Genomic DNA, 25,814 nt, shown 5'->3' with positions numbered 1-25,814 from the left:
ATGGTTATTCTTAAGACCATAAGGGCGCCACGGTAGCATAGCAGTTAGTGTGAGGCTGTTACAGCTCAGGGGATCAGAGTTCTGAGCAATTCTGACATCATCTGTAAGAAGTTTGTACATTCCTCCCCTTGAATGCTTGGGTTTCCACCAGGTGCTACACTTTCCTCCCACAAGTCCAAAGATGTATGGGTTAGTAGGCTCATTGGTCTTTGTAACTTGTTCTGTGATTAAGCTAGGGTTAAATAGGTGGGTTGCATTGGCCAGAAGAGACTGTTCTGCACTGTACCTCTAAATAAATCAAGGAGACATAAGAGACTATTCAGCCCATCTATTCTGTTCTGACATTCAAGTATGGCTGATTTATCTTCCCTCTCAACCCCATTCACCTGCCTTCTGCCTATAACCTTTCACACCCCTACCAATTAAGTATATTACCTTGTGCTTTAAATATACTCAGGCAGAAGTCAACATTTCCCCACACCTGGGTGAATGACCACATTTTTTTCTGAATGCGGAAACTCAAAATTCAAGGCCAGTAACAGCTCTCTCATTTTCTGAAAGTGTTCTTGCACTGAGCTGTCAAGGTCTGATGTGGGAGCAGGGAGATGCCAAAATTACCCAACAACTACAGTAGAAATTCAGGTACAGACAATACCTACAAAGGGCTGAGAGAAATACGAGCTCATTTAGATTAAATTGTTAGAAGGTATTCAGATGTTTTCAAAATGGTTTTAGATTTTAAATGCTAAGGATTGGTTTTGTACTATTTTAACTCTTGCAGAATTTTTACTATGTACGGTGGAGAGCAGTCTAACTAGTTGTGTCACAGTCTGGTATGGTGGCCCCAAAGCACAGGGTTGCAGACTTACCAAACTCAACCCTCCCCACCATCCAGGACACCTTCAAGAGACTGTTCAAAGTTCAAAGTAAATTTTATTCTCAAAGTACGACACATATACACAACCCTGAGACTCATTTTCCTGCAAGCATACTCAGCAATTTTATGGAATTGTAACTATAAAAGGATCAATGAACGATCAACCAGAGTGCAGAAGACAACAAATTGTGCGAATGGAAATATCTATAAATAGCAATAAATAACGAGAACATGAGATAATGAGATAAAGAGTCCTTAGAGTGAGATCATTGGTTGTGGGAACATCTCAATGGTGGGGCAAGTGAGTGTAGTTACCCCCTTTTGTTCAAGAGCTTGACGGTTGAGGGGTAGTAGCTGCTCTTGGTATGGGTTTCAGAGGCTCTTGTACCTTCCACCTGATAGCAACAGGTCCCTCACCATCTGGGATATGCACTCTTCTCATCACGACCATCGGGGAGTAGGTGCCAAAGCCTGAAGACTCTACACTCAATGATTTAGAACAGCTTCTTCCGCTCTACCATCAGATTTCTGAATGGTCCATGAACCGATGAACTCTACCCCTATATTCATCGTTTGCACTATTAATTTATTTTTGTAACTTTCAGTCATTTTTACATCATGCTAAGGATCGGTTGCTAAAAAAGAAAACATTTCATAACCTATGTCAGTGATAATAAACCCAATTCTGACTCTGAGGAGATGCTAATAGTTGTAAATCAAATGAAACATCACATGCATCCTTACCAAGATCATTCCATACACACAACCTTGCATTCTGGTCCACACTCTTCCCAATTTCCTTTTGAAGCAACTTCTTCCAAATGCCTGCATTTCTCTCACTTTGGCCTTTTGCTGTTTCTTAAATCTGGTCACTCTGCTCAGCTATCTCTTCAGCACCAAGCAAATTCGAGAACTACTTCTCTAGGCCGGTCCATCTCACCATCCGCCAACAAGCTGACTCTGAACCTTACATTTTTGACAAATAATCTATCATCTGCCTTAATTTTTCCTTCAGGTTTCGACGTCATTTTTTTTTGTTTGAATGCACGTCTGCACAGATTTTCTTGGTATATTCAAGTCACTTAACAAATACAAATTGTTGTAGTATACCCTCAACATTTGAATACGCTCTGTACATTGTACGGAAGCAGTCACCAAAGTGCAGGGATTAGAACATCCCCAGTTGCTTAGAAAGAGAACCATAATGTAGGACAAATAGTAATAATGGAGAAACTTTTTACACTTAAGAATGCAATATTTCTGGGCAGCAAGATAGCGTAGCAGATAGTGTAACACTATTACAATGGCAGCAACCTGAATTCAATTCCTGCTGCTGTCTATGAGGAGTTTTACGTTCTCCCATCCACGTGGGTTTCCTCAGGGTGCTCTGCTTACTACCGCGTTCCACAGACGTTCAGCTTAGTAGGTTAATTGGTTACATGGATGTAACTCTGCGGCTCTGGCTCACTGGGCCAGAATGGCTGTGTCTCACTGTGCTGTATCTCTAAATAAGATGAATATGAAATACATTCTAGTCAGGAGCACTTCTAACAGCTTTATTACATCAGATGCCTTTCTTATATTCACATCCAGACAGCTGCCTCCTTGGTTAATCTTCAATAGCCCCGACAGCCACTCAGAAAGTGCAGCAAGGCCCAATCGTAAACACCGAGAGACCTGCGGATGCTGGAGATCCAGAGTAACGCACACAAAATGCTGGAGGAACTCAGCAGGCCAGGTGGCATCGATGGAAATGGATAAACAGTCGATGTTTCTGCCAAAACCCCTTTCTCAGGACTGGAAAGGAAGGGATCAGGAACCGGAATAAGGAAGTGGTGGAAGCAGGAAGGAGACAGGTGAGACCAGGTGAGGGGGAGGGTGAGTGGGTGAGGGAAGAAATGATGAGGTGAGATGATGGGAAAAGGCCCAATCGTTAGCTTTACTTGAAATACATTTACCACCTTCTGCAATAGATAAAGTTTACTTATATATTTAGAGATACAGTGCGGAATAGGCCTTCCGGCCCAACAGACTGCACTGCCCGACAGCCTACTGATTTAACCCTAGCCTATTCACAGGACAATTTACAATGACCTAGTACAAGTTTCCATCGAACTCAACATATGAGTTTGCTGATGACACAACAATTGTAGGCCGTATCTCGGGTAATGATGAGTTTAAGTACAGATAGGAAATTAAGAACCTGGTGGCACGGTGCGAAGACAATAACCTATCCCTCAACGTCAGCAAGATGAAGGAATTGGTTGTTGACTTCAGAAGGAGTAGCGGACCGCACGACCCAATTTACATCGGTGGTGCGCAAGTGGAACAGGTCAAAAACTTTAAGTTCCTCGGGGTCAATATCACAAATGACCTGACTTGGTCCAACCAAGCAAAGTTCACTGCCAAGAAGGCCCACCAGCACCTTTACTTCCTGAGAAAACTAAAGAAATTTGGCCTGTCCCCTAAAACCCGCACTAATTTTTATAGATGCACCGTAGAAAGCATTCTCCTAGGGTGCATCACAACCTGGTATGGAAGTTGTCCTGTCCAAGACCGGAAGAAGCTGCAGAAGATCATGAACACGGCGCAGCATATCACACAAACCAATCTTCCGTCCTTGGACTCACTTTACACCACACGCTGTCGGAGCAGTGCTGCCAGGATAATCAAGGACACAACCCACCCAGCCAACACACTTTTCGTCCCTCTTCCCTCCGGGAGAAGGCTCAGGAGCTTGAAGACTCGTACAGCCAGATTTGGGAACAGCTTCTTTCCAACTGTGTTAAGACTGCTGAACGGATCCTGACCCAGATCTGGGCCATACCCTCCAAATATCCGGACCTGCCTCTCGGTTTTTTTGCACTACCTTACTTTCCATTTTTCTATTTTCTATTTATGATTTATAATTTAAATTTTTAATATTTACTAACGATTTGTAATCCAGGGAGCAGGAAGTGCAGAATCAAATATCGCTGTGATGATTGTACATTCTAGTATCAATTGTTTGGCGACAATAAAGTATAAAGTATAACCTAGTAACCGGTACGTTTTTGAATGTGGGAGGGGACCAGAGCACGTGGAGGAAACCCATGCAGTCATGGGGAGAACATACAAACTCCTTACAGATGGCACTGGAATTGAACTCCGAACTTCGAAATGCTCTGAGCTGTAATAGTGTCGCAATAACCACTACGGTACCATGCACCCTCCTCATCCCGAGTCTCTCTGAATTTCTATGTTGATGGACTTCCCTTCAGTAATTTTATAAGGAATGTAGTTGCTAATTACAATGGAAAAGCCAGTGAAGGAAGGGGAACAGTGAAATACCGAGCCAAGAAGATTGGATCTTTTGTTCCTATTATGTAGGAATTCCTATCTTCCTCTAAGTTTAGCATCCACTTTGTTGTTAGGGAGACCCAGAGGAATTCAACTGTAATTGTATCTCCTTTAGCCAAGAAATACTGCAGCATTGTAAGTGTTTTATGCTGTTGGGTTACTAGCTAATTACGTTGAGCAACCAGCACATTCTACTTTGGAAAACATAGAAACACAGAAAATCTACAGCACAATACAGGCCCTTCCGCCCACAAAGCTGTGACGAACACGTCCTTAGAACTACCTAGGCTTACCCATAGCCCTCTATTTTTCCAAGCTCCATGTATCTATTTAGGAGTCTCTTAAAAGACCTTATCATTTCTGCCTCCACCACCGTCGCCGGCAGCCCATTCCACTCACTCACCACTCTCCGCGTAAAAAACTTAATGCCTGACATCTCCTCTGTACCTACTTCCAAGCACCTTAAAACTATGCCCTCTCGTGCTAGCCGTTTCAGCCCTGGGAAAAAGCCTCTGACTATCCACACGATCAACACCTCTCATTATCTTGTACACCTCTATCAGGTCACCTCTCATCCTCCGTCGCTCCAAGGAGAAAAGGCTGAGTTCACTCAACCTATTCTCATAAGGCATGCTCCCCAATCCAGGCAACATCTTTGTAAATCTCCTCTGCACCCTTTCTATGGTTTCCACGTCCTCCCTGTAGTGAGGTGAACAGAACTGAGCACAGTACTCCAAGTGGGGTCTGACCAGGGTCCTATATAGCTGCAACATTACCTCTCAGCTGTTAAACTCAATCCCATGATTAATGAAGGCCGATGCACCGTATGCTTTCTTAACCACAGAGTCAACCTGCGCAGCAGCTTTGAGTGTCCTATGGACTCAGACCTCAAGATCCCTCTGATCCTCCACACTGCCAAGAGTGTTACCATTAAGACTATATTCTGTGATCATATTTGACCTACCAAAATGAACAACCTCACACTTATCTGGGTTGAACTCCATCTGCCACTTCTCAGCCCAGTTTTACATCCTATCAATGTCCTGCTGTAACCTCTGACAGCCCTCCACACTATCCACAACACCCCCAACCTTTGTGTCATCAGCAGATTTACTAACCCATCCCTCTACTTCTTCATCCAGGTCATTTATAAAAATCACAAAGAGTAGGGGTCCCAGAACAGATCCCTGAGGCACACCACTGGTCACCGGCCATTAAATACATATATACATGTTGGGCAGCATGGTGGTGTAGTGGTTAGCGTGACACCATTACCACTCAGGGTGTTGAAGTTCAGAGTTTAATTCGAGAACCATCTGTATGGGATTTGTATGTCCTCCCACTGTCCTGGTTTCCTCCCACATTCCAACAATGGACCAGTTAGTAGGGTAATGGGTCTCTGTAAATTGCCCTGTGATTAGGCTACGATTAAATAGGGGGTTCCTGGGCAGCACAGTTCAAAGGGCTGGAACGACCTGTCCAAGGCGGTATCTTTAAATGTCACTACCCTGTGGCTCATTTCCTTGCAGGTAATCACAGCAGAACAAAGAAGTACAATAGAATCAATGTAAAACCACAGACAAATTGTGAAAATACAAAAAGAAACAGGTAATAATAATAACAAGAAATAAGTAATCCCGAGTGTGGGTCTGGGGGTTGTGTTCGGTGTTGCGGTGACTGAATCTATCCACACTGGTACAGAAGCCTCAGGATGTGGGGTAATAACTGACCCTGAACCTGGCCGTATGGGACCTGAGCCTCTTGTACCTCCTTCCCAATGGCAATGGTGAGAAGAGAGCACGGCCTGAATGGTGGGAATTCTTGATAACGGATGCTGCTTTCTTGTGGTAGTGCTCCTTGAGGATGTACTTTATGTTGGGGAGGGCTTCTCCCGTGATGGACTGGGTTGTGTCCTCTATTTTTTTGTTGGTCTTTCCAGTCTTTGGCACTGGTGTTTCTATGCCAGCCATTTGCGCGGTTTGTTTACAGTTTACAGTCACGATGACAATAACTTACAGATGCTGTTTACATTACTGCTCTGTAGATTTGCTAAGTATGTCTGCAGAAAAAGAATCTCAGGGTTGTATGTGGCAACATCTATGTACTCTGATAATAAACGCCGCTTTGAACTTTGATGCAACCAATCCATGATGCAATAATCCATAAACTCTCCGTCTAAATCTTCTGCTTGTTTCTACAAACAATTTACTACAGTAATTGACTTCATTACTACAGTGGTATAGAAGTTTTTAAAAAGTTAGCAGAAGAGAATGGAACTAAGCACATCATAGTTGCTAGGTAGCGAGAGGACTTGTGATACACTTGACATTTATACTTACCAAAGCAAGCCTTTTTTTAAAAAAAGCTGTACATGAAAAATAGTTCTTAATTGGATATTATTTTCAGTGAGTTGACATGTGCTCAATAGGTCAAACAACATTTAATGCTGCATTATATTAAGGTTCTAGAACAATGAAAAGAAAGGTTTAGAGAAATTAACAGAAACACATGAAGATTCTGCAGATGCTGGAACACACAAAATGCAGCAGACGGCTCTGGAGGCCAAGTCAATGGATTAATTTAAAGCAGAGGTTGACAAGTTCTTGATTAGAATGGTTGAGAGTGATACTAGCTTCACCACAATGGAATGGGCTGAATGGCCTAATTCTGCTGCTATGTCTTTTGGTCTCACAGAGCATCTAAGGAGGTGAATGAAACAGCCAATGTTCTGGGCTGAGACCCTTCATCAGAAATTAACATTTGTTCTACAAATATTTAAGTTTTACAATGGACTTAATTTTTATTGAAGTTTTCATCAATATCTCTAATGTTTTATGTCTTCCCCATTTAATCTCAGCCTGCATGTAGGATTCTCCTTCTGTTTGGATATCACCATACATGGGTGACATCAGATGGCAGGTGCGACATGGACATCAAAAGAAGAATAGGGATGGCAAAAGACACCTTTACGAGAATGAAGAGTATACTGACCAATACTAAACTAGGCATGACAACCCACCTCAGGGTACTGAGATGTTACGTTTATCCAGTTATGTTATAAGGCTCAGAATGTTGGACAATATCTATAACATAAGGAAACGAATAGAAGCAGCAGAGATGTGGTTTTTGAGGAGGATGCAAAGAATATCATCGACAAAACGAATATCTAACGAGGATGTCATGAACAGAGCAAAAACAAAAAGAGGAATAATGTATGAGATCATGAAAAGGCAACGTAACTTCATTGGACATGTGATCAGGAAAGAGGAGTTAGAATGCATGGTAATTATGGGAAAGATTGAAGGGAAGAAAGCAAGAGGAAAACAAAGACAAGTGATGATGGAGACAGCAGCCAGAGAACTGGTAATGAATACCAATGAATTGATCCACTTGACCCGAAACAGGAGAGTGTGGGCCATGGCAGTCAAAGCTCAAACTGGGCACGGCACCTGATGATTATGATGATGATGATCAAATGTTTTATTCTAATTTCAGCTTCGCCATGGATGTCCCAAGCCCAGCTGTGAAAGGAGGAGGGTTGGACTTGAGGTCAGCAACCTCATCCTGTAAAACCCCAAAGCTACAGAAATGCCAACAGAAGCTCGAGACACCTCGTTCCGGGGAGAGAAAGGATCTTCAATGGGCTACAGATGAAGACAACTTGAAGGACTGGTCTAGGACGGAGAGCTCCGGTGAGCTGCTGGTGGTGGCCTATGCTCCGGTAGGGATGATTTTAATCTTTAAACTGCACATCATATTAACACCTGATTTACTAAGTATATTGTTAATTGAGATTCAAAAGAGAAAAAGTAGCTTTATTTGTCACATGTACATCGAAACACACAGTAAAATCCACCACTTGTGTCGAGGACAACCCACAATTGTCACCAAGCTTCTGGTGCCAACGTAGAACGCCCACAACTCACTAACCCTAACTTGTACAGCCTTGGCATCCGGAGCACCCAAGGAGAACCCACGTGGTCATAGAGAGAACATACAAACTCCTTACAGACAGTGGCGGGAATTGAACCCCAATCGGTGATCGTTGGCGCTGTAATGTGATTGTGCTAACTGCTACACAACCGTGCTACCACGGACAGCGGTGAGGATTGAATCCCAATCATACAACTGGTGCTCTTAAAAAAGTCATCCATGTCACCAAATCTACCCTGGGATTCATTTATTTGCAGGCATTCACAGTAGAAGAAAGCGATACAATAGAACCAATGAAAAACTACACATACACTGTGCAAATAAAAAATGAAGCAATCATAAATAGATAATGAGTGAAGTTAGCCACGTTGATGGTTGAAAGGTATTAACTGTTTCTGAACCTGGTGGGGTGCAAACCTAAAGCTCCTGTACCTCCTTCCTGATAGAAGCAGTGAGAAGAGAGCATGGCCTGGATGACAGGGGCCCTTGATGGGTTGCCACGGCTACGTGCTGGTCAGCGCAGTGCTATTACAGCTCAGGGCACTGGAGTTCAGAGTTCAATTCAGTACGAAGTTTGTACGTCCTTCCTTTGAGCACACAATGCTCCGGTTTCCTCCCACAGTCCAAAGACATGCCAATTAGCAGGTTGATTGGTCACTGTAAATTGTTCTGTGATTAGGCTAGTGCTAAATACTTGGGTTATCGGACGGTGTGGCTCGTTGGGCTGGAAAGGCCAGTTCTGTGCCCTGCCTCTAAATAAAAATAAACAGGTAAGTAAAGATGTCCACGCTGGTTCAGGAACTTGATAGTTGAAGGGTAATAACTATTCCTGAATCTAGTGGTGTGGGACCAAAGGCTCCTGACGGTAGCAGCGAGAAGAGAGCACGGCCTGGGAGGCGGAGGTCCTCGATAATGGATCCGGCTTTCTTGTGGCAGGTCACTTTGTAAAGGCACTAACGCTTGCAAGTGTCAGGCTAACTGCTACTTGGATTGCACAAGGAAATGTAACTTCGGTGTAGAAATTACAACATCCCTGCCCGATGTAGGCGTGGGCAAGTCCCTAGCTTCATCGCTCAGAACTGAAACTGCTGCAGCCTCACCGTAGATGAGAATGAATGAGATTGTCGTATAATATCTGAACCTGGACATGGGTAAGATGGATCAGCAACTGAAAATAGAAAACCTATGTATTTTTTATCAGGGATATTTTTAGCTCTGCTGCACTGTCAGCAATAAGCTTTTGTCAATACAAGTTTAAACATTCAATTCACGTCTCTGTGAACAACACAGTATGTGGCATTAAAGGACAGCCATCCCATCACAGTGATATGCTGTCATTGTATCCAGCTTCACTATATGTAATACAAACATACTTATAAATCAAGTCATCTCAAGCAAGTTCAAGTTTATTGTCATCTGGCTGTACATTTATACAACCAGATGAAATATCGTTCCTCTGGACCATGAAACACAACACATAAAATGAAAAATGACCACAAATAGGTTACTAAAATATCATTCAAAACGTATGAAGTGCACAGCACAGGTAAACAATAAACAGTACGGCAAACAGCTCGGTTTCTGAGTGACGAAACCTCGGTGGTGGCAGGGTGTTCATTAGTCTGACAGCCTGAGGGAAGAAGCTGTTACCCAGTCTGACAGTTCTAGTCCTGATCTAATCAAGAGCTTTCCAGTGAAATAAAAATTCTTGTAATATGCTATTCGATAATAACTAAAATAATTAAAAGATAAGGAAGTTAGTTACACATGAAATGGGTAGTCACATATAGAACATAACCGCACAGTACGACCATCCTAACACTTCCCTAATTCCATAAGCTCTTACATTGTGCACCATGCACTCTTCTCATTGCTGTCAGAGAGGAGGCGAAGATACACACTCAATGTTTCAGGAACGGCTTCCTCCCCTCCACAACCAACAAACCCACATACATTACCTCAGGCAACACACATCAAAGTTGCTGGTGAACGCAGCAGGCCAGGCAGCATACCTAGGAGGAGGTGCAGTCGACGTTTCAGGCCGAGACCCTTCGTCCTGAATATTAATTATAAACAAGAAAATACATAGTACGAAGAATATGTGTTATGTGCAGAACAGTACAGCATAAGTCCTGACGAAGGGTCTCAGCCCAAAACGTCGACTGTACCTCCTCCTAGAGATGCTGCCTGGCCTGCTGCGTTCACCAGCAACTTTGATGTGTGTTGCTTGAATTTCCAGCATCTGCAGAATCCCTCGTGTTTACATTACCTCAGCATTTTCCCCTCTCGTTTTAATTTATTTTTATATATATACTGTACTTCTTGTAACTTACGGTGTTTTTTTATTATTGTGTTGCGATGTACTGCTGCGGCAAAACAACAAATTTCACAACGTATGCCAGTGATATTAAACCTGATTCTGATTCTTAGCCTTTCACTGTATGTCATCTTGTCAAATGCCTCCTGAAAATCCAGACACAAATTACAGAATCTCCTCCGTCAACTTACCTGGTCACATCCTCGAAAGAACTCTAGCAAACTTGTCAAACATGATTACCTTTCATAAAAACATATGGACGATCCTTGACTATATTGAATGATTCTGAATAATTACCGTTATTCTTTTCTGCTTTTGGATTTGCACAGTCGATCTGTGTCATATGCAGCTTCTCACTGATTCTATTGTGTTTCTTTCTATTTACTGTGAATGCCTGCAAGAAAATGAAACTCAGGGTTCTATACGGTGATGTATATATACTTTGATAATAAGTTTACTTTGAACTTTGAATTTTGAACATGATAAGAGGCATAGTTCGAGTAGATAGCCAGCTCCTTTTCCCCAGGGCAGAAATGGGAATAATTTATAAGGTTATTGGAGGAAAGTATAGGGTAGGTTGTCAAAGGTAATTTTTTTTTACACACAGAGAGTGGTGGGTGTGTGGAACACCCTGCCAAGTGTGGTGTTAGAGGCAGATATATTAGGGGAATTTAAGAAATTCTCAGATAGGCTAATGGATGATAGAAAAATGGAAGGCTATTCAGGAGGGAAGGGTTAGAAAAGTTACTTTATTTTTTATTTACAGTGCCTTGTAAAAGTATTCAGCCCCAACCCTTTGTTTACATAAATGAGTATTACAACAAGGGATCTTGATCAATTTAACTGAGCATTTTTATTTGTGAGTCACATGCTTCTTTTTTTCACAGTACAGCCCAAAAAACAGAAAATTTTAAAACATGAAAAACTAAAACTTCAAAACCTGGATTGTCAACAGTTCAAAAATATTCAGCCCCTTTGCTCAATATTTAGTTGAACTTCCTCAGCCGGTAGACATTTTGGATAAGCCTCTATTAGCTTTGCACATTGTGATGGACCAATACTTTCCCGTACTCCTTGTGACATTTCTCAAGGTGTGCCTCGTTAGTTAGGGAGCAGCAGTGGACAGCAATCTCGAGGTCTTTCCAGAAGTGTTTGATTCAGTATTCATTTATTATCAAAGAATGTATAAATTATACAACCTTCAGATTGGCTTGCTCACAAGTAGCCACAAAGCAAGAAACCTGAAAGGACACAATTAAGAAAAGAGAATAAAAAAAATAAAAGACCAACACTTGATGAGCAAGAAAAAGAAAAAAAATACAAATGAAGCGAACAACAGCATTCCAAACCAAAATTGAGTCCTCAGATCCAAACCCTGAAGCAGCCCAGAGTAGGCCCAAAGCCTTGCTTACCAGTTCATCATATTAGTGGTACGGACCACAGCAGCCAGAACAGTCCTCATAGCCTCAGCGCCATGGAGCAAGGAGTGACCATCACTGAGAGCAAGCGAAATCAGCTCTCGTTCCTGTCCTTTAAGTCTATCGGCGCTGGCATTTAAATTGACCCCACAATGCAACAGCAAAAGGCTCCATGCCCTAGAGAGAGGAGAGAATATCGTGGAGACCAAGCAAAATCAGTTCTCGCCTCCGATCTGGGCCTGTGTTTAAATGATCTGAACAGCACATTGTACCTCACGCTAGGACCCGGGCACTGGGCCTAGACCATGCTGCCCAGCAAGTTGCTCCAGGCCCAGACTCCATTGCCCAACCCAAGGCTGAACTCAAGCTCTTCAAATCAGCTCAGTGTCCAGAGCGATCCAGCTTCAGTCCTGAGCCAGTTGAACGAACATTGGAACGTCTTCACCCGGGCCCTGACTTCTTTCGGTGCCCAGGGCAATCCAACCTCGCCCCGGGCCAGCTAAATGAGCATCGAAGCAAAGGTCAGGACTCTGATCAGGCCACTCAGGAAAATCAAATTTCTTCATTTGAAGCCACTCCATGGTTGGTCTGGCAGTGTGCATTGGGTCCTTGCCCTGCTGAAAGACAAACTTCTCTCCCAGTTTAAGCTTCCTGGCAGAGGCCAGCAAGTTTTATCCAGTATTCCTCTGTATTTAGCAGCATTCATCTTCCCATCAATCCTGCCTGGATTTCCAGTCCTTGCTGCTGAAAAGCACCCTCATAGCATGATAATACTGAACCTCCATCATACTTTACAGTAGGGATGGTGTTACTACTGGCTGATGCGTAGTATAAGATTTATGTCACAGGTACCACTTAGTGTTGAGGCCTAAAAGCCTGACCACAAGACCTTCTTCCACATAAGACCAGAATTAGGCCATTTGGCCCATCGAGTCTGCTCTGCCATTCAATCATGGCTGATTCTTTCTTTTAAATCTCCTCCTCAACCCCAGTTCCCGGCCTTCTCCCCGTAACCTTTGATGCCATGTCCGATCAAGAACCTATCAGTCTCTGCCTTAAATACACCCAACATCTTTACAGTATTTTCTAAGTGGTGCTTTGCAAAGTCTTTACAGGCAAGGATTTGTTTTTTTTAGTGGTACTATACGTGTGGCATAAATCTAATACTGCGCAAAAGCTAGGTAACGCTGCAAGAGGAAGTTTGAGCAATTTTGCAAGGAGGAATGGGCAAATCTTGATCCACCATATTGAGCAAAGCTAATAGAGACTTATCCAAAAAGACTACTGGCTGTATTAGCTGCAAGAGGAGGTTCAATTAAATACTGAGCAAACGCAGATGAATACTTTTGAACTGCTGACATTTAAGTTTTTTAATTTTTTAGTTTTTCATGCTTTCACGTTTAGAGACACAGCACAGAAATGGCCCGTCCGACCCAAGGGAACCTACTTTGGAGCCTACCGTTTTAACACTAGCCTAATCACAGGACATGACCAATAAAACTACTAATCTTTGGGCCATGGGAGGATACTGGAGCACCAGGAAGAAATCCACATGCTCATGAGAAGGATGGACCAACTTCTTATAGAAGTATTGGGATTGAACTCTGAGCTCCGAAGCCCCAAGTTGTAATAGCATCACACTAACGACCATGCTACAGTGGCTTCCCAGTGAAAGGTCAGCTCATCACCGTGAGCCAAAGGCCACTATGTCCTACGATTAGCTATGAGGGTCAATTGGCCAAGTCCATTGCTCCTCTACGTTCAAACCAATTATGCTGTTCGAGGTCTGGAAACATTCAAAGTTCAAATCGAAGTATATTTATTCTCAAAGAATGTATAAGTTATACGACCTTGAGATTTGTCTGCTTACAGACAACCACAAAACAAGAAACACGAAAGAATCCAATTAAAAAAAGACCAACAAACACCCAATGTGTAGAGAGAGAGAGAAGAAAAACTGTGCAAACAATAAAAGCAAGCAACAGCATTCAGAGCGGAAACGAATCCATCGGCACGAAGCCAGGAGCAGTCAGAGCCGGACACAGCCTCAGCGAGCAGAACCGCCTGACCTTCGCCTCTGTTTCCAACACCCTACCTTCTCAGTCCATCTGACCTCCATTTAAATTGTCCAAACACCGGGTCATCCCCCGCATTAGGAGCTCGGCCCGCCACATCGAGATGCTTTGGGCCTGGACCCTGCTGCCACATTCCAGCCCGTAACCAACCTTTCCAAATTGGCCTGGCACTTGGATCAATGCAGCCTCGCTCCTGGTTTAGGTGGACAGGCACCAAAGTTCCTCCACTCCAACTTTTCTCCGCTCTGCTCGCTCCAACTCCATCTCAAACATGCCTCGATTTCACTCTGGGCATTTCCCCTTGACCTTGCCACGCATCCGCATGCCTCGGCCCCCGCGTCGGTCTCACCTTCAATCACCACTTCAGAGTTTGTGGTGATAGTTTACCACGATTTTACACAAAAAAAGTGTAATTAATGAAGTATTTAGTTGTATTCCTTGCTTTATGAACCACAGGTAAGCTGTTGCCCATCTTCAGTAGCACCATCTTAAACAGGAAACCAGGCAGGTAAAGAGCAGGTTTCCTTCACTCAAGGACATTTGTCAACCAGGACAGGTTTTGCAACACTCAGTCACTTTTACTGATGGCTGCTTGTTTCTTTCCGTATCCCTTTCCATGCCAAGTTCAGAATCTCGGTGGTGTGACTCTACTCCAGGTGCTATCCCGGCCTCAATAATACACACAAGAGGCTCTGCAGATGCTGGAAATTCAGAATAACACACACACAAAATGGTGGAGGAACCCAGCAGGTCAGGCAGAGTAAGTAAAACAGAAGGACCTTGGAGTTGAGCTACACGGCTCACTGAAAGTGGAGTCACAGGTAGACAGGTTGCTGAAGAAGGCTTTTCACATGCTGGCCTTGAGTTTAAACAGTGGCAGGTTATGGTGCAGTTGTAGAGGACACTAGAGAGGCCACACTTGAGATATTGAGTTCACATTTGACATCCTGCTATGGGAAAGGTGTCACGTTTCTATAGATGTGTGGTGAAGCGTATATTGACTGGCTACATCACACCCTGGTCTGGAAGCGCCAATGCCCTTGAACAGAAATTCCTACAAAAGGTAGTGGATACAGCCCAGTCCATCACAGGTAAAGCCCTCCCCACCATTGAGCACATCTACATGAAACCATGTTGCAGGAAAGCAGCATCCATCATCAGGGACCCCCACCACCCAGACCATGCTCTCCTCTCACTGCTGCCATCAGGAAGAAGGTACAGAAGCCTCAGGACTCACAGCACCAGGTTCAGGAACAGTTATTACCCCTCAACCATCAGGCTCTTAAACCAAAGGGGATAACTTCACTCAACTTCACTTGCCCCATCACTGATCTGTTCCCACAACCTATGGACTCATTTTCAAGAACTCCTCACCTCATGTTTTCGATATTTATTATTATTATTATTCATTTATTGTCGTATTTGCACAGTTTGTCGTCTTTTGCACACTGGTCACACACCCATTTGGTGCAGTCTTTCATCGATTCTATTATGGATTTATTGAGAATGCCTGCAAGAAAATGAACCTCAAGGTTGTATATGGTGACATACAGTATATGTTCTTTGATACTAAATTTACTTTGAACTTTGATGTTATTAAACTGGAAAGAGTGCAGAAAAGATTTACAAGGAATGCTGCCAGAACTTGAGGGGCTGTGTGAGAGGTTGGACAACTGGGACTTCACTTGCTTGGAGCATGGGAGACCAAGAGGTGAGCATATAGAGGTGTATAAAATCATGAGGGGCATAGATATGATGAACATAGTTGAGTGTTTTCTCCCCAGTGTTCAGGTTTCGAGAACTAGAGGGTATAGGTTTAAGGTAAGGGGTGGGCAAAGATTTAAGAGGGGCTTCTTTATTTTTTACTCACGAAGGGTGGTATCTATGTAGAATAAGCTGCCAGGGGAAGTTGTTGAGGCAAGTACAGTCATCATCATTATTGTCATTATGTGCCATGCATATGACGTGGGCGATCATGGTCCCACGACTATAACTGTTTTTGGCAGGTTTTTCTACAGGAGTGGTTTGCCATTGCCGCCTTCTGGGCTGTGTCTTTACAAGATGGGTGATCCCAGCCATTATCAATACTCTTCAGAAATAGTCTGCCTGGCGTCAGTGGTCACATAACCAGGACAGGATATGCACCGGCTGCTCCTACGACATTCCACCACCTGTTCCCATGGCTTCATGTAACCCTGATCTCCACCCCATCACCTGTACAGTAACAACCTTTGAAAAGACAGGTACATGGACTGGAAAGGTTTAGAAGCCATACTGGCAAATAGGATTAGCTGGGATGGGGTGTCTTTGTCAGTATGGATTAGATGGGCCAAAGGGCCTGTTTCTCTGCTCTATGACTAATTAAAATCTTATCAAAATGTGTATTACACTAAATGTGATTGGACACATTGGGTGTATGTGACACCAATGTGAAACACAACAGCACATACAAGACTTTTAATTTGTTTTGGATATTCCCTGTATGGAAATGAAACAAATGCAGAGTTGCTGAGAGAGTAACCACGGTATTAAGTCTTATTTTTGGAAACTCCTTGTTTAAAACCTGAGCCAATCCAACCTGGGCTGGGTTGTCATTATAATTACACCTTGACTAGAAAAAGAAACTTGCCAGGCTTCCTGTTTTGGTAGTTGGTGAGTAATCCATTCAACAAAGAGAAAAGATTTTTAGCAAGGACACAATCGAGCAGTCATTATCTTCCAAGAACTGAACTGTAAAGACAGCACGTCGAGGGCTATCAGTGAAACTTAGCAAGTCTCAAAGTTAGAAGTAAATTTATTATCAAAATACATATACGTTACCATATACTACCTACATTTCCTGTCAGTACCTTATGTTAGGATACTCCTGCACTAACATCAGTTTATGTCTCTACAGTCGATGTAAGATAACATTATATATTTATATTCATTGTGTTCTTTATGCTTATTGTGTTTTTTATACTGCATTGGATCTGGAGTAACAATCATTTTATCCTCCTTTACGCTCGTGCACTGATGAATGACAATAAACAATCTTGAACCTTGAGATTCATTTTCTTCCAAGCATTTACTGGGAACAAAAAATATGAAAATCTATGCATACATAAACAATGACTGACAACAACCAACGTGCAAGAAAAACTGTACAAATTAAAAAGTACCAAGAACTTGAGTGGTAAAGTGTCACTGAAAGTGAGCCTGTAGGTTGTGAATCCAGTTCAGTGCTGTGGTGAGTGAAGTTACCCACGCTGGTTCGGGAGCCTGACGGTTGTATGTAGGATAATTACTGTTCCTGAATCTGGTGTGTGGGACCTAAGGTTCCTGTACCTCCAGCCCAATGATAGTAGTGAGAAGAGGGCATGGCCTCGCTGGTAAGGGTCCTTAATGATGGATGTTGCTTTCCTGTGGCAGCGCTCAATGTAAATGTGCTCAGTGGTTGGGAGGGCTTCGACTGAGATGGATGGGGCTGTATCCACCTTCCTGTGGACTTTTCCATTCCTGGGCATTAGTGTTTCCATGCCAGGCCATGATGCAACCAGATGGGAATCTCTCCACTATGGCTCCATGGAAGTTTGCCATTTACTTTGGTGACATGCCAAATCTGTATAAGTCTAAGTAAGTAGAGGTGTTTCTTTGTGATAACACTAATGTACCGGTCTTAGGTCTTACTTAGTTCCTGCCCATTACGCCACTGGGGTTTAGGGTAGCAATGAAGGTCCTCCATGCCTGCTGGTGTTCAAGGCTTCCTTCATCATGTCAGTAGTTTCCTGTCAGTTTTCTTCATTGCTGTTTCCATAACAGTCAGCGTTGTTATCCCCGAGCTGACCCCCCCCCCCCCCCCAGCCCTGGAGGACCAGTGGACCCCTATTAGGCTGGCCAAGTGGTTAAGGCGTTCGTCTAGTTATCTCAGGGTTGCTAGTTCGAGCCTCAGCTGTGGCAGAGTGTTTGTGTCCTTGAGCAAGGCACTTAATCACACATTGCTCTAGTGTCTGTGCGAGGACTGGCACCCCACACAGACTTCCAATCTGCGCCTTGTAAGGCACGAAAATGCCTGACACAGGCCTCTCATGGTCTGAGTTGACACTCCCCTGTACCCTTTGGCCTCTTTGTCATGGATGACCCTACCAAGAGCCAAAACACAAAACCCTGACTCCAGCCAGCATACCTCTCCAGTTCATTGAGCACGCAAACCTCCAAATCATGACAAGATTGTGGTCCTAGGACAGATCCTCTGACATGTTAGTGCCAAAGAATGTAAAGTTACTAACCCTCTCCACTTCCAGTTCCCTAATGCGGGCTGGCTCACAGGCCTCCGGTTTCCTCCTCCTCTAGTCCATTATCAGCTCTTTGGTTTTGCTGACTTTGAGTGAGAGGTTGTTGTTGTTGCACCCCTCAGCCAGACTTTCAATCTCTTTCCTACATACCGACTCATTACCACAGAAGGAAGTCACACTGGCTGAGGTGGCTCAAGATGCAGTCCCAGTGCTGCATTCAGTCAGTTGATCTCAGCCAGGACGGTGGTGGGAACGGCTTCGACTCCAAGGCAACGACGCAGTGAGTAACGATACGTCACTGCCAAGACTCACTCTGGCATTCCTGGTCTTGACAGGAGCAAGCTGTCGCAAAATGCTCAGTCCCCTTGGGCCCACAGAGCCCTTACCCTTTTGTCAAGGGCGCGTCCCCAGGAAAGTTTGGAGAGTGGGAGGGAGAGACAGGGAATTATTAAAGACTTCATCCACCCCAGACATTCTCTCTTCTCCCTTTTCTCTCTCTCTTTGTATCTCTTGTTAAAGATACAAAAGCCAGAAAGCACGTGGCACCAGGCCCAAGGACAGCTTCAACCTCACTGCCATCAGACTGCTGAACAGACCTCTTGTTCAATAACATGTACTCTTGGCCTTGCAATCTACCTAGTTATAACCTTGCACTTTATTGTCCACCTGCACCACACTTTTTCTGTAACTGTTGCACTTTATCCTGCACCGTGTAATGATTTGACCTGTACGTAAGACAAGCTTCTCCCTGTATCTTGGTATACATATGACAATAATAAACCAATACTGATAACAATTAACGGGGGAAATATGACAAAACAGAGAAACGTAAATAAAAGCAGAAAGTGATAGAAACACTTTAGCATCGGTCAGCGTCTGTGGGGAGAGAAAACAGAAGCTAATCATTCAGGTCTTCTTCTGCTGAGTGTCTCCTGTATGTCGTTTTTATGTCAGGTTTCCAGTGTGTTTTGTCATTTTCATTTCCATGTATAGGAACTGGGAGCTGGCCATCAAGTCATAGAATTCAATAGCTGTGTAACTGTAAAAAAACCTGAACATAGAACACTACAGACCCCTTGGCCGATGATATTGTGTTGATCTTTCAATCTACTCTAATATCAATCTAACCCTTTCCTCACACATAACCACCCATTTTTCTGTAATCCACATGCTTATCTAAGAGTCTCCTATGTGTTGGCATTGGAGAGGGTCCAGAGGAAGTTCATGAGAATGATTCTGGGAATGAAAAGGTTAACATATGAGGAACGTTTGATGGCTCTGGGCCTGTACTCGCTGGAGTTTAGAAAAATTAGGGGGGTGCAGGATCTCAGTGAAGCTTATCCAATATTGAAAAGCCTAGATAAAATGGACATGCAGAGGATGTTTCCAACTGTGGGAGATTCTAGGACCAGAGGGCACAGCCTCAGAGTAGAGGGACGTCCATTTAGAACCAATTGGAGGAGGAATTTTATTAGCCAGAGGATGGTGATTCTGTAGAATTCATTGCCAAGCCATTGGATATATTTTAAATGATATATTTTAGATTCCATAAGACCATAAGACCTTACGACATAGGAGCAGAATTAGGCCATTTGGCCCATTATGTCTGCTCCACTACTCAATCGTGGCTAATCCTTTTTTCCTTTGCTCAACCCCATTTCCTAGTTTTTCCCCATAACCTTTGATGCCGTATCCAATCAAGAACCTATCAATCTCTGTCTTCAATACACCCAACGACCTGGTCTCCACAGCTGCCTGTGGTGACAAATTCCACAAATTCACACCCTCTGACTAACGAAATTTCTTCGCATCTCTGTTTTAAATGGATGTCCTTCTATCCTGACGCTGTGCCCTCCTGCCCTAGACTCCCCAACCATGGGTAACATCCTTTCCACATCTACTCTGTCTAGCCCTTTTAACATTCAAAAGGTTTCAATGGGATCTCCCTCATCCTTCTAAATTCCAGAGAGTACAGATCCAGAGCCATCAGACGTTCCTTTATGATAACCCTTTCATTCCTGGAATCATCCTTATGAACTACCCCGAACCCTCTCCAATGCCAGTACATCTTTTCTCAGATGAGGAGCCCAAAACTGTTCACAATACTCAAGGTGAGGCCTCACCAGTGCCTTATAAAGCCTCAGCATCACATCCTTGCTCTTGTATTCTAGTCCTCTTAAAATGAATGCTAACATTGCATTGTTCATCCTCACCACTGACTCAACCTTCAAGTTAACCTTTAGGGTGTTCTGCATAAGGACTCCCAAGTCCCTTTGCATCTCAGATTTCTGGATTTTTCCCCATTTAGAAAACAGTTTGTACATTTATTTCTACTACCAAAGTGCATGACCGTGCATTTTCCAACCTTGTATTTCATTTGTCACTCTCTTGACCATTCCTCTAATCTGTCTTTCTGCATCCTAACTGTTTCCTCAACACTACCTGCCGCTCCACCAATCTTCGTATCATCTGCAAACTTGGCAACAAAGCCACCTATTTCATCATCTAAATCGTTGATATACAGCACATGAAAAGCGGACCCAACACCAACCCCTGTGGAACACCATTAGTCACTGGCAGCCAACCAGACAAGGATCCTTTTATTCCCACTTGCTGCCTCCTACCAATCAACCAATGCTCTAACCATGTCAGTAACTTTCCTGTAACACCATGGGCTCTTAACTCAGTAGGCAGCCTTGTGTGGCACCTTGTCAAAGGCCTTCATTAGCAAGGGTGCCAAAGGTTACTGGAAGAAGGCAAGAGAATTAGGTTGAGGGGGATAATAAATCAGCCATGATGGAATGGTGGAGCAGACTCGATGGGCCAAATGGCCTAATTCTGCTCCAATGTTTTATGGCCTTATGGAAACCTGGAGCTTCCACCTGGCACACCACAGTCCTGAACAGAATGTAGCCTTGCTTCGGAATTACACATAATCAACGTTCATTCCGATCGAAGGTCTGAAAACTGGAGGCTGAAGAGAGACCAGATGGAGGATTTTGAAATTACAGAGTCATAGAACACTACAGCTCAGACACAGGCCCTGTGGCCCATCCAGTCCATGCTGCACTACAAATCTGCCCAGTCCATTAGCCTGCCCTCCTTACCCCTCCCATAAATGTACTTACCCAAACTTCACCTGAATGTTTAAAACATACCTGCAACAATCACTTCTGCTGGCAGCCCATTCCACATTCTCACCACCCGCTGAGAGGAGAAGATCCCCCTCGTGTGCCCCGCAAACATTTCACCTGCAATCCATGACCTCTAGTTCTAGTCTCAATTATGAGGCATAAATAGGGCTTCCTCGGGGTAAAAATGTGGTTTCAATGTTTTGGGCCAAGAGGAGTCCTGGTGAAGGGGCTCAGTCTGAAACGACTGCTTATTCCTCTTCAGAGAGGCTGCCTGACCTGCTGAGTGCCTCCAGTATGTTGTGTGTCACCAGAGAACATGCTTTTTAAGGTCGGAGGAGGGAGGGCAGGTAGAGGTTGGTTGGTGCCAGGAATCGGTTACCAGGGTAGTAGTGGAAGCAGGCAGTTTGGTGAGTTTAAGAGGTTTCTAGACAAACACATGAAAATGAAGAGAATGGAAGTCCATAGGAGGACACTAAGTATAAATTGGCTTCAAGATCAGCACAATATTTGCGCTCAGTGGCCTGACCATTCTGTTGTTCTTTGTAGTCACAAAACCTGCCCAGGAATCTGTCATCCACCAAGTGTTTGAAAGCATCTGTCTTACACTGAGAGCCGTCTCTATTTCCTGAGGAGACTGAGCTCCTTTAACATCTGCCGGACGATGCTGAGGATGTTCTACGAGTCTGTGGTGGCCAGTGCTATCATGTTTGCTGTTGTGTGCTGGGGCAGCAGGCTGAGGGTAGCAGACACCAACAGAATCAACAAACTCATCCGGAAGGACAGTGATGTTGTGGGGATGGAACTGGACTCTCTGACGGTGGTGTCTGAAAAGAGGATGCTGTCTAAGTTGCATGCCATCTTGGACAATGTCTCCCATCCACTACATAATGTACTGGGTGGGCACAGGAGTACATTCAGCCAGAGACTCATTCCACTGAGATGCAACACAGAGCGTCATAGGAAGTCATTCCTGCCTGTGACCATCAAACTTTACAACTCCTCCCTTGGAGGGTCAGACACCCTGAGCCAATAGGCTGGTCCTGGACTTATTTCATAATTTACTGGCATAATTTACATATTACTATTTAACTATTTATGGTTTTATTACTATTTATTATTTATGGTGCAACTGTAACGAAAACCAATTTCCCCCGGGATCAATAAAGTATGACTATGACCACAACACACACAGAACGCCGCAGGAACTCAGCAGGCCAGGCAACACCTGTGGAGGAGAGTAAACAAATGACATTTCCGGCCCAGACCCAGCATCAGGAGATCTCTTGGCCCGAAACACCAACTGATTGTTCCCCTCCAGACATGCTGCCTGACCTGCTGAGTTCCTCCAGCACTTAGTGCGTGCTGCTCTGGATTTCCAGCATCTGCAGAATCTCTTGTATGTATCACAGCGTTAGGCATGTACTTACTGCGAATACCCAGCACTGTGTACTCCACACTCTCGTGGGAATAAGAACAACAAAATCTCTCCCCTCTCTTTCCTCTCTTTCCTCCCCCTCGCTTTATCCTCTCTCTCTCTCCCCTCCCTCTCTTTTTTCTCTCTCTCCCTCTCCCCCACCCCTCCCCTTCCCCTCTCCTCGGGTTTCGTCTGCCGCTGTGCAGGTAGAGAGAGGATCCGGGAGAGTGACTAATCACGGATGCAATTTACACCAGGAATGCACTGGGTCGAACGTAGTATCTCCGGCCAGGGATGAAATACCCTCAGACACAAAACCACACAAAACTCACCTCGGGTGTCAGGAAAACGCACACCCGCGCCGATGATCGCCAACGGATCAATAGCCAACAATTACAACTACCGATCGATAGCGCTGGACGCGTTAATCCATGTTACATTCGCTCATTTCCAACGCACCCTTTCCCGGTGACCTAGCTGACTAAAATGGGAGGACAAAAGTCACGCAATCTATTTAAATATGCGTCCAAGAGCTACTGGAAATGAGGAAGATGGTAACCACACAGATAAGGCTTCTTCCCCGAGTTGGTCATTAAGGAAACACTATTTTACATAACTATCTGTATTTACAATTCTTTCCACGAAATTCTGCAAAAGGTGATATGGTATAGAGTATTTCAAAGAAATATAACAGCAACAGTGTTTTAAATTGCATTGTTTTCGCGTTAATCTCCGTTCGAGCAGTTTTGCCTCGGCTAGAGATCACCCGAGTGAAAACGGGGCTCGGGATTCATTTTCTGATTGTGGACCATGGAGCCACGACACAGCAGGCTTAGCCCTGAGCCAGCAGTAGTGCCCGGTGAGGACAGACTCGGTGTAGGTGTGTTCAGTCCAGGTGCAACAGGCTTACCGCACGAAGAGGATGAGGTCGCCAAACATCAAGCCGCCCGCCCCTGCCGGTTGTGGTGTCGATCCAGACCTCTTCGTTCGCCTCTTCCTGCCGAGGGGTAGCGCAGCATTAGCGGCCGGAGGCAAAGGGGGCAGAGATCCCGAGTGGCCGCGGCTCTGGTCGGTGCAAACCCGGACCCGGCTACAGGCTGCGACCCACCCGGCGACCGCGCCTCAGCTGCCGGAGGCGAGGGTCCGGCTCCTTGCGGAACTGCGAGTCAGCATCGGCGTGGGGCTCTTAAAGTGGCTTCTCCGGCAGGTCATCCCTCCATGACGAGAAGAAGGAAGTCTCAGGCGAAGTCAAATGTGTCAGACTGCATTAAGCGCCCAGAAAGTAATTATAACGCATGAGAGAACGTGATAGGCTTTGCAACCCGACTGTCAAATCAATGAGCCCGGGAGTAAGTAGCACAGTGTAGGATTCTTGTGCTACTGGAGAGGGAGGGGCCGGGATACCGTGAGGAAGCCCCTCAATTATTGAAATAGTCACCACCCCAGAGGACCATATTTGTGTCAACAGTGATGTTGATGTGTATGAATGTAATGGGCGGGACTGACTATGAACGTAAAGAATGAAAAGGTTTATTCTCGTATCTCTTCTGTTATGAAGAGTGTTTATTTTGTTCAAACATAAATGAATAACTAAGTTAGTAAGCTTTTCAGGAAGAATAGCGGTGGACATTCGGCCCATCGAATCCGCTCCGCTATTAGATACATTTCACCCCACCCTGCCCCATTCTCCCGCCTTCTCCCCGTAACCTTTGGTGCCCTGACTATTCAAGAACCTATCAAACTTCGATGTAAATATACCTAATATACCCAAATATGTTCACACTTGCCCGCAGACGCCGCCGAAGAGCGAAGGTGCTCAGAATTTTCGCTGCCTTTAACATCGCAGAATTGAGGGGATGCCGTTCACAAACAATGAAACCTGACGCCTGCTGCCCCCGTCGCGGAGCAATAAGGCAATACCGCTGGCATGCAGGCCTCTCGGCCCAACCAGCACATGCTGTCCAATTGCAGCACAACACAAAATGCCGGAGGAACTCAGCAGGTCAGGCAGCGTCTATGGAAATGAATAAGTAGCTGACATTTCGGATCGAGACCCTTCATCAGGAAACGTCAGCTGTTTATTCCTTTCCAAAGGTGCCGAGTTCCTCCAGAATTTGGTGAGTGTTGCGCTGGATTTCCAGCAGCTGCCGAATCTCTTGCGTTCATGCTATGCGGACCAACTTCCTGCGTTCACATCCTCCCCTCCATGTACCTGTCCGAGTGGTTCTTAAATAATACTATTGTACCTGCCTCTGGCAGCTCGTTCCCTGTACTCACCACACTCTGTGTGAAACACCTTGCCCCTCAGGTCACATTCAAACCTCTCCCCACTCTCTTCCCCGTTATTTCTGACTCCCGTACCCTGGGTACTGTTACTTTTCACCTTATCTATGCCTCTCATAATTGAAACATAAGGTGCAGGATTCCCAGAAGGTTAAAGTACAGGTTGAGTCTGTGGTACAGAAGGCAAATGCAATGTTGGCATTTATTTAAAGAATATAAAGGCAAGGAGATAATGCTGAGTCTTTATAAGACACTAGTCAGGCTGCACTTGGAGTATTGTCAACCGTTTTGGGCCCCATATCTCAGAATGGATGTGCTGTCATTGGAGAGAGTCCAGAGGAGGTTCAGGAGGACGATTCCAGGAATGAAGGGGTTAAGATGTGAGGAGTGTTTGGCAGCTTTGGGCCTGTAATCACTGGAATTTAGGAGAATGCATTGGGATCTCATTGAAACCTACCGAATGTTGAACGCTCTAGATAGGGTGAATGTGAAGAGGGTGTTTCCTATGGTGGAGGGTATCCAGAACTAGAGGGCACAGCCTCAAAATTGAGGGGCAGCCCTTTAGAACAGAGGTAAGGAGGAACTTTTTTAGTCAGAGAGTAGTGAATCTGGGGGATGCTCTGCCACAGACTGCGGAGGAGGCCAAGTCCGTGCATATATTTAAGGTGGAGGTTGATCGTTTCCTGATTGGTCAGGGCATCAAGGGTTATGGTGAGAAGGCAGGTGTATGGGGCTGAGTGGGATCAGCCA

At 44.6% G+C, this 25,814-nt stretch overlaps 1 protein-coding gene across 3 annotated transcripts in view; it reads right to left on the bottom strand.

Annotated features, from left to right (window-relative positions):
• lrrc3b (leucine rich repeat containing 3B) overlaps nt 1-24,166 on the bottom strand; it is a 51,528-nt gene extending 27,362 nt beyond the window's left edge. For 2 of the 3 annotated variants that reach the window (XM_072283166.1, XM_072283165.1), the window contains exon 1: nt 23,692-24,166. The gene's annotated coding sequence lies outside the window, so the exon portion shown is untranslated. Of the gene's footprint in view, nt 1-23,113; nt 23,526-23,691 lie in introns of those variants that run through there. The other variant, XM_072283167.1, reaches the window with a different exon arrangement.
• Nucleotides 24,167-25,814: the final 1,648 nt, after the last annotated feature.

Source organism: Mobula birostris, chromosome 19 (assembly GCF_030028105.1).
Source record: "Mobula birostris isolate sMobBir1 chromosome 19, sMobBir1.hap1, whole genome shotgun sequence".
Classification (NCBI taxonomy): Eukaryota; Metazoa; Chordata; class Chondrichthyes; order Myliobatiformes; family Myliobatidae; genus Mobula; species Mobula birostris.
This window is presented reverse-complemented; position numbering and strand designations above follow the sequence as displayed.